The sequence below is a fragment of the Diadema antillarum genome, unplaced genomic scaffold (assembly GCF_040938485.1).
Source record: "Diadema antillarum isolate AM-2024a unplaced genomic scaffold, OU_Dant_1.0 scf00000071, whole genome shotgun sequence".
NCBI lineage: Eukaryota > Metazoa > Echinodermata > Echinoidea > Diadematoida > Diadematidae > Diadema > Diadema antillarum.
In genome coordinates this window covers 11,245,736-11,261,328 of record NW_027270960.1, presented here as the reverse complement: position 1 = coordinate 11,261,328, position 15,593 = coordinate 11,245,736, and positions in this window count along the sequence as shown.

Below are 15,593 nucleotides of genomic sequence, written 5' to 3'. Positions count from 1 at the left end.
GAATGATATGCTACAGAAATAGAAGCAAATCAAATTCCCAGATTTCTCATCACCAGTAGTTGCTGCTGTTAAGTATTACTTCAGAAAATATTAATCGAATAGCTGCAACAAACTTGCAATCATTACTCAGACACGCTCACTATAAGACAAACACACTGTCATTTAATATATATTTCTGACATACCCATGTACATGTACACTTGTATCTCATCCACAAATTACACAAACTGTAATAACAGTACCGTCGTTGGCCCTTACATTTGTCCATACAAATTTGAAATGAAAGGATGTAGAGGATGACACTGCACAAATTTCTCATGCACAAAAAGAACTCTTCGTTCATTTCTGGTTCTATTTGTGTTATAATTTTTTGTCAGCAACAATTACAAATAGCAACTTATGACCCTAATTACACATATTAACGTCGCATGTTTGTTCACACACGATGGCTATCGCAACCAGATTAAGCAGGCAGTGCAGACAGAGTGTAAACAGTCCTAGAATCTCTGGCTGTATGACAAGTAAGCAGGGGTGATGGCAAGGCCTGATACACTTCAACACAAAAGGCACTAGGCCGCTGGTCTGTATGTACCAGTACTGTCAACATCTCTCACAGCCTGAATGACATTTGGGTTAAATCAGAGAGGAGTAAGCTCCCTTCTTGCTCGTTTATACTGTATACCCTTTCTGTGCCAGGGACTATGGACTGTGTGTACAAGGCTATGGAGTTCTCTGTGCCGATCAGCACTCACAGAATACTATTACCGGTACTAAGGGTTTAAATGTACAATGTCGATACAGAACAATTTAATGGGTATGCATGTCTTCCCCAGCCAGCTGCTCCACAATTTGCTGCCCTAAGTAATATACACGAACAACTAGTTCATATTCTGCATCATTTCTCCCAGAGCCTAAGCAAATGTTTTTATAACACTCCAAAGCTTCACAGCACAGCCCCCAAGATACAGATGAACAGCGGTGTGGATGACACAGACTTATTTATGAATTCTCTTCTCTTCATAGACCACTGCACACTCGTCTCTGAAAAGCGCAAGCCATGTGGTGTCTTCCGCACTTTGGGCAACCCCCAACTGTCACAAGGTTGTAACTTCATTATGCTCGCAAACGCGAAGAATCCTTCCGCAAACATTATTGTGAGGCAGACATCCTGTCAGATGTACTTTACTCTTTGCTGATGCGAGGGGAAAAAGAAACAGAGTTTGACTAGAAGTCCTTATCTCATTCCCAGAATTCTATCCCCAACTCATCCTGTCTGAAATCCGATTTTCTGTCACATGAAACCTTCTCAAAGCTCTTTATAGCATGTGTGCAGTAACTGATCTTGAGCATCATAATGCCCTTGAGCAATATGGTTGCGTCAAAAAATTCTGTCTGATAGCCAGAGACATCAATACAATGCAAATAGTTGAGTTTTGCTTTTAATTTCGTATACCTTTTACAAGCTTTGGTGTTTTCTCCAATATAATATGTGAGCTTCTGACTGGTCAGCCCAACAGGATTTTTATTTTTCTTCAATGAACTAATGGTACAAAATTCCACCATTTAGCACACAAGAGTCATGACACCAGGGCAGCAGCAGAGGATGTCGCAGTACATGACTTTAGTAAACCTGATAATTACCCCAATACTGGCTACCTAAAAGGGGGGGGGGGGGGGGGCAGAGGGAAGTAATATTAATTGCACCTTGTTCTAGTACGAAAAACACACAACTGTATACCAATACAACAAAATCTTGATAGAGTAGGGTACCAATGACCCGCAGTCCGCCCTCCCACTAAAAAAAAACAAAAAACAAAAAAATCCATGGTCCCTAACCTAGTTGTGAATATTCGTTCTACACAAAATGTACAAAGTACTAAATGTAAAATCCAGCATGTCTTTATCTTTTTAATTTAGTCAGAATGAACATAGTACCAGTAGGTTGGGTGAATTGTGGCTGTTTCAAAATGAATGTCTTGTCAAAGTGTGAGGATCTCAATCCACAACATTTTCTTTAGAAAAAAGTTTCCTATTCTGACAGATACACAAGGCCAGAGGGCCCCGTTTTATTAGAATATATAATCAATTTTAAATTTCCTTTCCACACAGGCTGTCATAGACTTACCACAGATATCAACTATATAATCAATTATAACTTTTCATAAAACAGGGCCCTGTTTTATCAAAAGATAAACTCGATTTTAAATTTCCTTAACACACAGGCTGCCATAGACTTAGCATAGAAATCAACTGTGACAATCAATTATAACTCTTCATAAAACAGGGCCCAGGCCTATCAAAAATCAGTACCTTGACGATCTTCTCCTACTAAAATTCACAAAGAAATCTTTGTATCGATGTTTGTTATCTAGCAGAATTTTCCTAAGTTGTCATTGTAGAAATACAAAGGGGCTATCATAACTTTACAATTCACCACATGAGTCTCCAGGATAACAAATCAAAATAAAACATTACTTTCAAATATTAAACTCAATCACCCTTTTCTTTTCAAAAAAAGTGTTTTGCGAACTAGTGATTTTGATTTGGAACATCAACATTATGATCAATTTAGAGAGAAGGTTTATGGTGTTTGACAACAAGTTTGTAATAGGAAAGACTTCCTAATGCACCCCACACTAATTTTGCCATACCATCTACTACCCTACCCTTGTTAGCTAAAGGCGCGTAGACCCGGTAGTTGCGGGGGCGCTGTTGGATGATAGTGCCGATCACCATAGGCATTGATACGAAGATTGCCGAAGTTGAGCTGTCATCAAGAGTAAAGCGCATAGGTGTTGCTAGGTAATGTTGCCTTCGTTGTCTTCTCTGCGCATCACGCACTCTGTAGTGATGCCAGAGTGCGTGCTTATAGTATGCTTCTTAGTATGACGTCACAAAAGAAGTTTGCTAAAGCTGTCATCCCCCTCAGCTGAATCATGAGCCGAACTGTGATCGGACCACTGACTACAGTGGATCAGACTTCCTCCGACTCATGGAAATGGGTCAAAGCGTAAGCGCTAAAGAGTCGATAGCACAGGTCTCTGTAGGAAACTTGCGCCGTGCACCTGCGTACGCATTCGACTAAACCACCGGGTCTATGTGCCTTAAACACTATGATGCACACTGCTCCCACCACTTGCCAAATCTGCATGCATGTGTGCCTCCATGCATAGGTATACCACCGTTGGTTATAAAGGTAACAACAAGGTTAGGGTACCTAGTGTAGAGTGGTATAGCAAAATATGGGGGGGGGGGCATAAGGAAGTTTTCCCAAACGTGTGCATTCGTACTAATTTCTGAATTTCAAAAGAAATTACAATGTACTTGAGTATATATGAAACAAAACTTGCAGAATGCCATTCATTTAGCAAAGTAGAAAATGTATCTTTTGTAACAGATACAGAGAAACTCACATTCATTTGCCACCTAATTGATGACAGCATCTATACAAACTTTGGGTAATCTAATGATGGCTAGAATGTAAGGCAATCATATACTTTTATGAATAGGGACCTATATCATTAGTATGCGATGATACCCTAATCAAGCAGTGCATCTAGAGTACTGGTACCCATCAGGCACCGTAATGATTGAGGGCACGTGTACCGGTACTGTGAGCTTGGATTTCATGATGGGATGTGTTTGTGTGTGTGATATGAGCAACAATTATCGTACGCTGTGCCATTTCCATGCACCATGCATTGCATGATCAGCTAGCAGGGACCGGATCTGACAGTGCAGTGAAACTTAACGCAACTAAACATACTCAGTAAACCTCAGGGCCGGTGGAACCAGGGACTTGCCCCCCCCCCCCCCCCCCACACACACACACACGCACACACACTTTTTTTGTACAATACACACATTGTAGGAATACATAGGGTGTAACTACTGTGCCCCCCCCCCCCCACACACACTTTTATCACCCCGTAAGTGGCATCAGAAAAAAAAAAACAAACAAACATAGAATGTGGTTTAGCTTTTGACGTTTGCCAGCAGATATGGCTCAGGAACGCCCCCCCCCCCCCCTTTTTTTTTTTTTTTTTTTCTTGTTAGCTGATGAAACCCAGAAGTGGCAGCAGAACTACTAGAAGTTGCTGAGGGCCTTTTTTTTGTTTGATTTTTTTTTTTTTTTTTTGCTTGTCAGCTGATGAAACCCAGAACACGAACAGAAGTGGCACCAGAAAATATAAAGTGGGCCCCCGCATTTTTCAATACGTGGCGCCAGCCATGAACCTTCACATAATTTTGAATGCATGGATTTTCACTACCGGGTATAGAACCGGGCTAGAGCAAGTCAGAGAATCACTAGTTAACTTATTGAAGAGTAATGAACACACTTGTACAATGACATGTATGTCCACTGTCTTTGGCTTGGCGACATTATTATTTGAAAATAACGAGAATGAAAAAAAAAATTAACACAAAAATTTTATCCTGATTGTCGATTCGATTAGTCTTATCACCTGTCAAAAAAAGCTACAGGTCAGGCAGCCACCATGCGTACACACGCACACGTACGCACACACACACACACTGATTGCCCATACACACACACAGCCTGATGTGATGGCCTCGGCCTCGCCTGCATGATATAGAATAGACGGAATTGAGGTTGTTTGCCGCGGCAGCAGATGAAGGAAGGAGGCACAAAAATATCTTAAGGCTGGCTTCCAATGCGATCATATAGAACCTACATACCGGTAATGATTTTAGCAACTTTACATGTCAAATTCACCAAACAGCATTCCATGGCATTAAACAACAGTGAACAGAAGCTTGCAAGGCCGCTCATACACTCAACATCATCACTCCATCAGTGCATGGACCATGGATCATGGTGGTTCATGGGATGCCACTTTGGCATATATGGATTGAAGTACCAATTAATGGTTCAAAAACACCCAACAGAACAGTGTGATTTTTAAGCATACAGGACCGCGTATGACAAATTGATTCTTGCACTGTTGATAAAGAGTGCTGCATGCCCTGTACTGCCAGCTGCCCCGTCTGTGGCCATGGCCAGTGGCATGCACTGTGCTGTGACGGAGCCGCAACATGACAAGCCCTGTCCCTACAGCTCTGGCGTTCTCCCAGTTCATATCCCCGTACTTCCCTGCGACATCTCGAAATATGCTATGTACAGTGCCTAGGTACGTTATGAACACACTCATAAGAGTATCCCTCTATCTTATCATATGCAGCTTGCATTCTGTTTGAAAACATCAAACCCCGCAATACACATTTGGGTAAACTAAGATAATCATTTTAAGACACTAATCGATAGCAAAATCAATTTCTTGTAATTTATAGGCCTACTTACTCTACTGTCGATGCCATTTTTCGCACACCATTGTCTCTTCCCGCACCACGCACGGTCCACTGATTACTAACAACAAAATACTACAACTTTGGAAGCGAAGCACCCGCGAAAACCGTCCGTGCGCTTTGTCTGCTCCTAAATTCTACATGCTGTGCACGGTTCGCTCAGCGCTGAGTTGTGGCTTCGCATGTACACCGAGGATGTACACACACACTGTACATTGTACTTTTGTGCGCGTGCGTGTGTGCAAAGGTAATGGACTGGGAAAGGACTGTCAGTCTGTCCGTGGAATGCAAGGTCCGTTGATGGGCCAGTGTAGCCCCAATAGCTCCATAAAGTATGGCAATGACAATGACAATGACATTGTGTGGTTGTTGTGTTTTTTTCCCCATTTCACCCAAATATAGGGTATTGGAGAAAATAAAATCATGGTATAGTGTAACAACACGAATTGAGAAAAGAAAAAATATAATTTACAACTACATGTATTTACATTATTTACAAACCAACAGAAAGCACAAAATATGCCTATATACCTTTGTTGTAATTGGTGAAAATCTTGAACGAAGAATAGGCCTACTATGTCATTATCCTGCAAAACTACGCAGTTTTTATTCCTAAAAGCCATTTCATGTTTATTTGACCTTAAGAAGCAGAACTAAGTTTCATTGATAAGTTAAACTCGGAATGTTTACGTGAAAAGATTTAGCATGTTTTCACTAAGCAGCAAAATATCGGGCATCGGGAATTGATTTATATAGGTGATTTAGTGCGTCTAGCACTTCAAGAAATTCTATTGATTCGTTTGAAAAAAAAAACCACTGTCATAAAAACACACTTTTGTTTGATGATTTGGCAACTGCAACCCCGCCTAAACTTTGTATTGTCTATAAGATGCGTGTATTCTCTTTCATTCTCACTCTTTGAAAGCGTCCCTGCCCCAATCTCGGGACTGCCCCTTTCTCCGACTTTTCGCAGGCATTTCCTACCTTGGACACGCACCCCCTAAATGCGGAACACTGCTCAGTGTACTCCCCCCCCCCCCCCCCCCCCCCGGCTACCATCCCCATCTTAGGTTTTCCTTGGAAATATCACGCGAAGCTTATAAATCATCCCAATTGATACACTGATATGATCTTACCATGAATGTGATTGGTGTGATTTTGCCACGATAATCTTTCATATAAAGTTTTCTATGATTTCAAGATACTGTAAAACTCCCTTTTTAATTTCTCTGGGGTCCAAAGACAGAAAGGGAGGGGGGAACCACCTTGTTCTTTAAATATATCTCCTGGTGACAAGTTAAATACACCATTATTATTATTATTGTTATTATTATTATTATTATTATTATTATTATTATTATTATTATTATTATTATTATTATTATTTTATTATTATTATTATCATTATTATCTAAAACGAATAATTCTCGCCGGATTTCGTCGACCCCCTAGAGAGAACACGCGAGCCGCGGGCGCATTGTCAGACCCTACAGTCAAAGAGTGGGGGACGGGTGCTGGACTACTATGTGACAAGTATATCATCCTGTCCACTCAAGACAATGTCAAAAAAGGGCCGAAGCTTTGACGGAGACTTATGCACACGTCAAACCGAAGATTTGCGACTTCACGAAACAACATCTCATTATAGGCCTAGTTGGGACAAATATTAGTTTCGTGAACCATGCGACACTTTGTAAAAATTTTCCACCGTTCCTCACCTCATATCTGATTTTAATTAAACTTTAACCGTTCTGTTTCGGTCTGTCTAAAGGACAGAATGTAAAAGAAATATTTTTGCATATGTCGAAGCCAGTTTGGTTAATGCACTCCCTGCAAATGTTCAACCATGTGTCATTTCATAGATTTAAAAAAAAAATGATACAAAGCCTTTTATAAAGATTCAATTATTGATTTCCAACAGTGCTATGCACATGTATAATTTACGTTAAGTTACTTGTCATCAATATACTGTCGATGCCTGTAGTGTACAATATTACCTGTAATTGTATTTTGTATTTCCATACAGAATGATGGTTATTATTACTGGAGGCCGGGCGCCTTTGGAAAGCAATTAAAAAAAAAGAAAACTGAGCAGAAACAACCTGGCAGTATCAAATAAATAAAACAAAATAAATGAATCCAATAATGATAACAAAGGCACACTTGCGTTTACAATACTTGCAAAAATGGGCGTTTATGAACTTGCATTCATCCGTGATATGGCTTAATGATTATATAATCCATTTAGGTTTACAGTTTACAGCTCTTATACAATGGTAATGAACGGGAAATGCTTTAATCCACCCGATGTAAAGAAATCATTTCAGAGGGAATCTAATCAAAATTGCGCAGATTCTAACTGAAGGCATCAAGCACCAGCTATTATAGCTATACAGCATGCAGAAATCAAAATGAAACTGCAAAAGATCTGACAGCAACTTTCGTAAGTTTCAAATTCCCTGACCTGGACTGAAAATCTGAAGAGTTAATGAAGATTGCTGAAATGTATAGCACTCCGCATAAAAGAATGTTCAATTTTGCTAAACTTTACTTTTTGTCTGAAAACAGCAGTTCCTGCCGACATCCTTATATGACAGAACTTCGTCCCACTAAACTTACCAATCTCTGCCCAGCTAGGCAACCTTTGATTTGACATTATAATAGGCATAGCGATATACCTGTTTGAGTTCTCGTAGCTCCTTTCATGTAGGCTCCTATACATCAAGATTAATCCTTCAAGAGTAAACTTCATCCGAACGCATTGGGTGGGGAATGCATTTGTCTCAAACGTGCATGGCAGAACCGTAAGTTTCCTCAACACCAAAATGACCAATTTGTGATAAAACAGTATAGATGTTAAAAAGTATAAGATGGATATACAGATAAACAGATAGAAGGAAAGCTGGATGGATGGATAGGTATAACGAGTCGATGGGTGGATGAATACAATTTCCAATGGACAGACAGACAGACAGACAGATAACGAAATAAATAGACAAATAGGAAGATTTCAAGATCCATGTGATATTAAATATTATATTAGCCATTTGTTTGTCTTCAGAATGGACCATTCTGTCGACCAAAATTTTATACAGTCTTTTTCAAAACAGACAGGCCAAAGTTTCGGACAAGCCAACAATAATCTTTCTTACTCACCTTTTGAAGAAAGGACACTTGCCGCATTTCTTCCATTTCCACACACTTTCCATTTTCGAATGTTTTATCCCAACACGAACGACACAGAAATAACAAGGAAATCACACGTTCATCAAGAAACCCGATCAGAACGAAGGTGGTGGGGTAAGAAAGATGTAGAAATTAATGTCGACCATCCTCCAACGCCGCGACAATAATGTTGATAAACACACTCCAGCTGACTAGAAGTACTAGTAGCGCTAAATGGACGAAAGGTTTTTACTAAACCTAACAAGAGAATAGAGGAGAGAGTTTGTATAGGTTGACGTCGCAGTCGAGACACAAGGCCAAAAGATGCGCGCATCATCAAAAACCATGAAACCTCGCGAAGGGAGACAGTGCTGTCTGCGAATTCAACACGTGCCCACGAAACTGTTTCGCTTGGAGACCGAGCTCCTATACGCCGTGCGGGTAATAGTAATGAACCAGACTTTCTTTACGGGTTTTTTTTTTTTCCCAGGGCTAAAAAGAGACTCAAAATATGATCAATATATTCATTCAGGCGTAATCCCTATTTGTCTGGAGGCTATTTAGTCTTTAGAGTTGAACTCGTCACCCCGTTGCACAAGTTACCTCTAAGGACTTTGTTGTCTGTTTGGAATTTTTTTTTTCTCTCTCTCTCTATCTATCTATTCAGAATTTTATTATTTGATTCGGATAGCTGTCTTTTTGAGTGATTCCACTTGAAACTGAAACGTTTGGTGCATGAAAAGATTCGGCGACGCGAGCATAAAGAAGCCAAACCCTGAGCCTTTTTATCTTTTTCTTCTTTGTTTCTTCTTATCCCTTCCTTTCTGAATGTCTGTCTTTCTTTCTTCAGAACGCTTAATGAGCCATTAAAAGATCCTGACTTTGTGCGTAACAATCAATACAGGAAGCAAAGAAATAGTCCACATTCATTTAGAGGCTGCCTTTGATGAGACGGGGTCAAAGGTCAAATCAAAGGCAGACAGGCTGAAGTTCCATTCAATTCTTTTGACTAAACTCTTTTCAAATTTCACCCTTTGTCAATGTTCGCTTAAAAATATAGGAATAAAATGAAATCAGACACGGTAGAAGGTTGGTTGAAATCAGATGTAAAACAAGAAGCTCATTGGATCTTAAAGTTTCACATGTTTTAATGGAACACTGGTAGAAACACAGAAACACATTTTGTGCTGTTACACAAAATTTGCTCCTGCGACAGTTGCTCCGATCTTATTTTCTCCTAGGACTTATATAGGGTTAGGGTTAGGGTTGTGATAGGGTTTTAGGTTTAGTTTGATGTGAGGATTAGGATTAGGGTTAGGGTTATGTTTGTGCTGGGTAGAATTTACGTTTGGCTTAGAGTGCAGATATTTCATGGGAGCAATTGTCGCAGGAACAAATGTCATGGAAGTTGGAACCAATCATGCATCTTGTAAGAAGTGATTTAATGTCATTGCTTCACAACAAAATTTGATTAAATCAAAAACAAATTTGTACCCTAACAGACTGCCTAAGAATCAATGTATTGTTCTGCTCTGAAAAGATTGTAATGATCTTTCTTGACAGAATTGTAGTTGCCACACACACACACACACACACACACACACACACACACACACACACACACATACACACACATATACACATTATCTACTCAGTATTCATTTTATTAATTTACATCGGTAACGTAGAGAGGGAAAGAGAAATACAATACACTGTTGGACACAGAGGGCGGCAGATAAACATCCTTTATGACACATCACAACTCCTCCACAATCCTCCACACCCTGCAAAATATATTACGAAGTAACACATTTTCTACCACAATGCCTTATACTGTATATTTTTGTGACCTCAAGAAACCCCAAACCAACGATTACAATTCTCAAAGTATCTCTTTCTCTCTCTCTCTCTGTATATGTTTATATATTATGCATATTTACATATATATATATATATATATATATATATATATATATATATACTGTATACAGTTGTACATCTCAATAAACGACCACTGTGAACACAGAAAACATGATAATAAAAACTTTAGGCTCACTCGAGAATGAAACTTTCTAAACAGGATAAACTGAGCATTATTTTATTTACATGTACTGTACCTGATGATGGGAAATTGTACTATAAAGTCACCTCAAAAAATCATCTGTCTAGCACAATGAGTGTAGAGTAAAAGCATCAGTTAACACAAGTGAGAACAGTAATTCTACCTACATGCACTTCTTTCAAGAGCTTTGGAATAGGCTGTTTAGCTATGAAAGAAAAGTAAGATAGACTTTAAAAAAAAAAATATTCTAACCATGAGAAAAAAAAATTAATATAAGAGGTTTTAACCCTAACCAGGCTGTGTTTTTTGGCCTGTTCTGTGGCCGGGGGAGGGTGAATTCAACCCCCCCCCCCCCCCCCCCCCCCGAGATCTCGGCCATCAATCGCGCGATCGCCCTGAAAATTGGCACATACATTACTTGTCGTGTAATCTACCAAACTATATAACAAAAAAAAATGAATTTTTCATTCTTTATATTTTATATTAATTAATATGCGTGAAATCATAAATTTTGCTCTAATTCAGAAAATAAAGCTAATGGCATCCTAATTTTTGGTGACATTATTCCTTGTAGCATTCCTAACATTGTACCTGAAAAAAATCTGGTATCAAAGTTAGTTTCTTATGTATTCTATCGTTTTACGGATTTTTTCTGTATTTCTTTGTTTTTCAACTTTTTGTTTTTTCCATTTTTTTTTACAAAATTTATTACAGAACCTATCTTAAGCATAATTATGCTAAAATTAATTGATTTCAGCCATTGAAAGTGAAAATAATCATATCTTTTTTGATAAGGTGAGAAAACTCTTTTTGCATAGACTTTGTACACAAAATCACATTTTTGAGCCATTTTTGGTCTGACAAGCATGTCCAAAAGGTCGTGCAGCATCGTAACGGTAGGAGCATATGTTCTATTTTCGCAAAAATAGTGTCACAAGATGTGCGAGACTTGAAAGTAAAAAGTCAGCAAGCGGCGTGGTAAAAAAAAAATCGCGCGGCAGAATGGTTGCAGAAAAATGTCGAGGGGAGGGGTTGGTTCAACCCCCCCGCCCTTTTATGGTTAATCATTGATGCCACTAGTCCGTGTAGTAATTCTAAGAATATCTTACACAGCAAGACTTCTCTGTCATATGTTTCACTACACACAATTTTAGATCAAGAAGAGTATGGCACAATGACAACCCTACAGTCTGTAGGAATTAATAATGATTCCCACCTGCAAGTTAAAAATGTTTCTTTAGAAACTGTCTCTTTTTTTCTGGTTTCTTGCTCTTTACTTATAGCTCCACAAGACTTGCAATCTACTCAAATGCATATGCCTCAGCATTTCCAATACGTTGTAGCATAGTCAAGTACAGTTTCAACTACAAAAGTGGAGTTGCAGTAATGTAGGCACAATCTACAAAACTAAACTACCTTTAGATACAAAAGTACACAGATTTTATCCCTTGATATCCTGTTTGCTAAGGAATGTGTACAATAGGATACAATGTGGTTCTACACTGCATAATCATGTCTTCTTCAGTAGGGCATAAGTTATACGTGTGCCCAAGAGAAAAATGTAAGTCACCACATCGAAAGAGAAATGGACAACGTATCTGACAGTTTATGCCAGACCACTGCCTGGCTACGCAATGCTATAAAAGGTAGAACAGAAATAACAATCTATATTATTCATTTAACAACACCCCCCCCCCCCCCCTTTCAAAAAAAAAAAAAAAAATAATAATAATAATAATAATAATAATAAATAAATAAATAAATAAATAAATAAATAAAATAAAATAAAATAAAAAATAAAAAATAAAAAATGAAAAAAATAAATAAAAAAAACAAAATAAAAAATAAATAAAAAAAAAGAAAAGAAAAAAAATCGAACTAGAAATGTCGCTATGGCGACTGATGCCTCCGCCATAATGTATGATTCTCCCAATTCTTGCGGTCGGCTACACGTCACTTCCGGTTGACTGGAGTGAAAACAAACAGCTTGCATGCAAGCGCTAAGCCTGCATAATGCGCATACTGCATGCTGTGCATGTGCGACGCGTACACTAGTAATGTGCAACTCTACGCAGACATGGGGACTGTTTTTCATTATTCATTTTGTCATTTGTGCCATCATTCATGAGATACATGCATCATGTCTTGCCAGCAATATTCTAAAAATCTGGATCCTGTCGATCAATCGGTCCCGGTATTTTGCCAAGTTGAAGGCAGCCGGACTGGACCTGTGCCCGTATGAAATCGCGGCAGGACTCTGGATCAACGACCCGATAAAATGGCCAGATGTGCAGTAGAACCTCTTTGAGTAGGCCCTACCCCGATATCTACGCTTACTTAGTACCTCATAGAAACTTCAGGTAGGTCTATAGGCCTAACGTTAGTACCGTAGTACTTAGGGTAGGGCCTAATTTAGAGTAGGCCTAGGGCCTAATCCTACCGCCCGCACAGCTACAGTAGCACAGCTTGCGCTAGCGCTATGCTCGCGGGGCGCCCCGGCAGAAAACACGTACAGCGTTACCACTCCAGGCTCACGCGACTGTAGACTATGGTTTGTTTTCACTCCAACGCTATCCATGACCCCGTGACACGCAAAATACCCGGATGTCCGACCATGAGAATAGGCATATAGTACAATGTCTTCACAGTGTGTGATCCATGACAATTTCACATAACTGGCAAAATATTGATATGACAGGTTTGTCAGAAATGACTTGAATGTTCACTTTCCTTGAACTGGGTTTGCTATAATTGTCGAAGAGTGCAGGTACACATATTTGGGGAATTGAGAATTTTTACTTGAATTCTGACGAACCCTTTTATAAGTTTATGCATTGAGTAATTTCCAAGGTATGAAGAAAGAGTGTAATTACAGTACAAAATAGATTTTTTTTTTTTTTGGGGGGGGGGGGGCATTGAAACCTGGCCTTTGACCCTTAACCTTTGACCTTTGACATTCTGGCTGGAAATTTCCTGGAGAATCTCCATTAGGTAATGCATTTGTATATATTAAGTTTGAAAACTAATAATGCAAGCATTTCATATACTAGTGTATGAGAGAAATAGTAAAATTTTGAGGAGTTGACCTTGACCTTTGACCCCATGACTATTGACCTATGACCCCTAAATTCCCTAGATAATCTCTGGCAGTCAGTACATGCGTATGTACCAAGTTCCATGAAGATACATTGAATCATTTGTGAGAAAAGTGATATTACAACATTTTCACCTAACCTTTGACCTTTTGACCTTTGACCTTATGACATGAAACTCTCTCTGGAGAATCTTTACGCAGTAGTACATGTCTACACCAAGTTTCAAGAAAATACCTTAGGGCATTGCATAGATATTGGGGAAATAGCAACATTTTTAGCATTTGACCTCGACCTTTTGACCTTTGACCTCTTGCCAATGTCACTAAAATCTACTCAACTAATTGTCCCATCATACATCATCCTTGGACCAAGTTTGGTGAAAGCTGCTTCATCCAGTTTTGAGTTATCACGTAAACAGACAAATTTCAGGATTTGACCTTGATCTTTGACCTTTGACCTCAATCCGATTTTACTAAAAAACTAAACAAGTAATTGTCCCATCATACATCATCCTCCGACAAAGTTTGGTGAAATTTGCTCGATCCAGTATTGAGTTATCGTGTAAACGGATACAATTTCATCATTTGACCTTGACCTCTGACCTTTGGCCGATTTCACCCAAAATCTAATCAACAAATTGCCCCATCATACTTTATATTTGGACCAAGTTTGGTAGAATTCAAGTCAACATTACTCAAGTTATCGCGTAAACGAAAGCGGACGGACGTACGGACGGACGTACTGACGGACGGACAACCCGAAAACATAATGCCTCCGCCACCACTTCGTGGCGGAGGCATAAAAATAAATGAATAAATAAAGATAGATAATAGATAAATAAATAAATAACAAATATAAAATTCAGCTGCTTACTTGAGGCACAGGGAATGCATGTAAACAGAATGGACACCAAAGAGTGACACAGTCAATCAAACAAACTGCAAGGCATTTTGAGAATCAAAACTATTTCAGCTGATAACTAGTGAACTCTCATCAATGACGATACACTTTATCTCCAGTGACATCACAGTTAAAGGGATGTAATAGTTTCGGTTGAGATGAGGCTTAATGAGAAACCTCTTATGAAATATGAAAGAGCATATAATTCTACAAGGAATCCACAGTTTATTTGATGAAAATTTGTTTTGAAATGGCTGAAATATCCAAGACAAAGCAATCCCAACAAGAAGGTGGGACCCATCTTTTATTACTATCGCTTTGTATTACTTTGTTTATGGATGTCTTAGCCATTCCAAAACCGCTTTTCATCATATAAACTTTGAATTCCTTTCAGAATTGCATGTTCTTTAACATTTCATTAAGTGGTTTCTAAGTATCTCGCAAAGAGTTAAAAGCTGAATCCTCACCTCAATCAATACTATACCATCTCTTTTAAGTTTCTTTTTCTATTCTTTGTTGTTCCAGAGCCTGTCCACACAATCAAACCCAAACCTATTATTAAGCACAGTTGCACATACTGTTTTGTTAGCAAATAAAATTCCTGCTGATTCCTTTCCTATAATTCTTTAGAAAAAAATATATATATTTTGCTCCCTTTTAACAGCAAAGGAAATGGTGTTCATACAAAAGTACAGACAAACTAATAAAGACAAATACCGCTACTTCAAGTCCTTGTACAGGTCCACGTTCATTAACTTACAACAGATCCATCCACACTGTCAACAACTTTTGTTCAACTTTTGCATAGTCGGCCACAACATTTTTCATGGTTTTCCACGCTGAGCTGGCAAACAAGGTGTCCTTTGGTTTAAATTTTCAGCATCTATTTTTGTCACATACACATACTGCCAGACAAAGACACACAAACATACAGTGGTTTAAACTTGGAGTTCATCCATCAAATAAAAGTCAGTAATCAACACGTATTACTCACTGGCAAACACCATGCACTATGTCAGGTTTTGCGGTTACATGCCAAATAC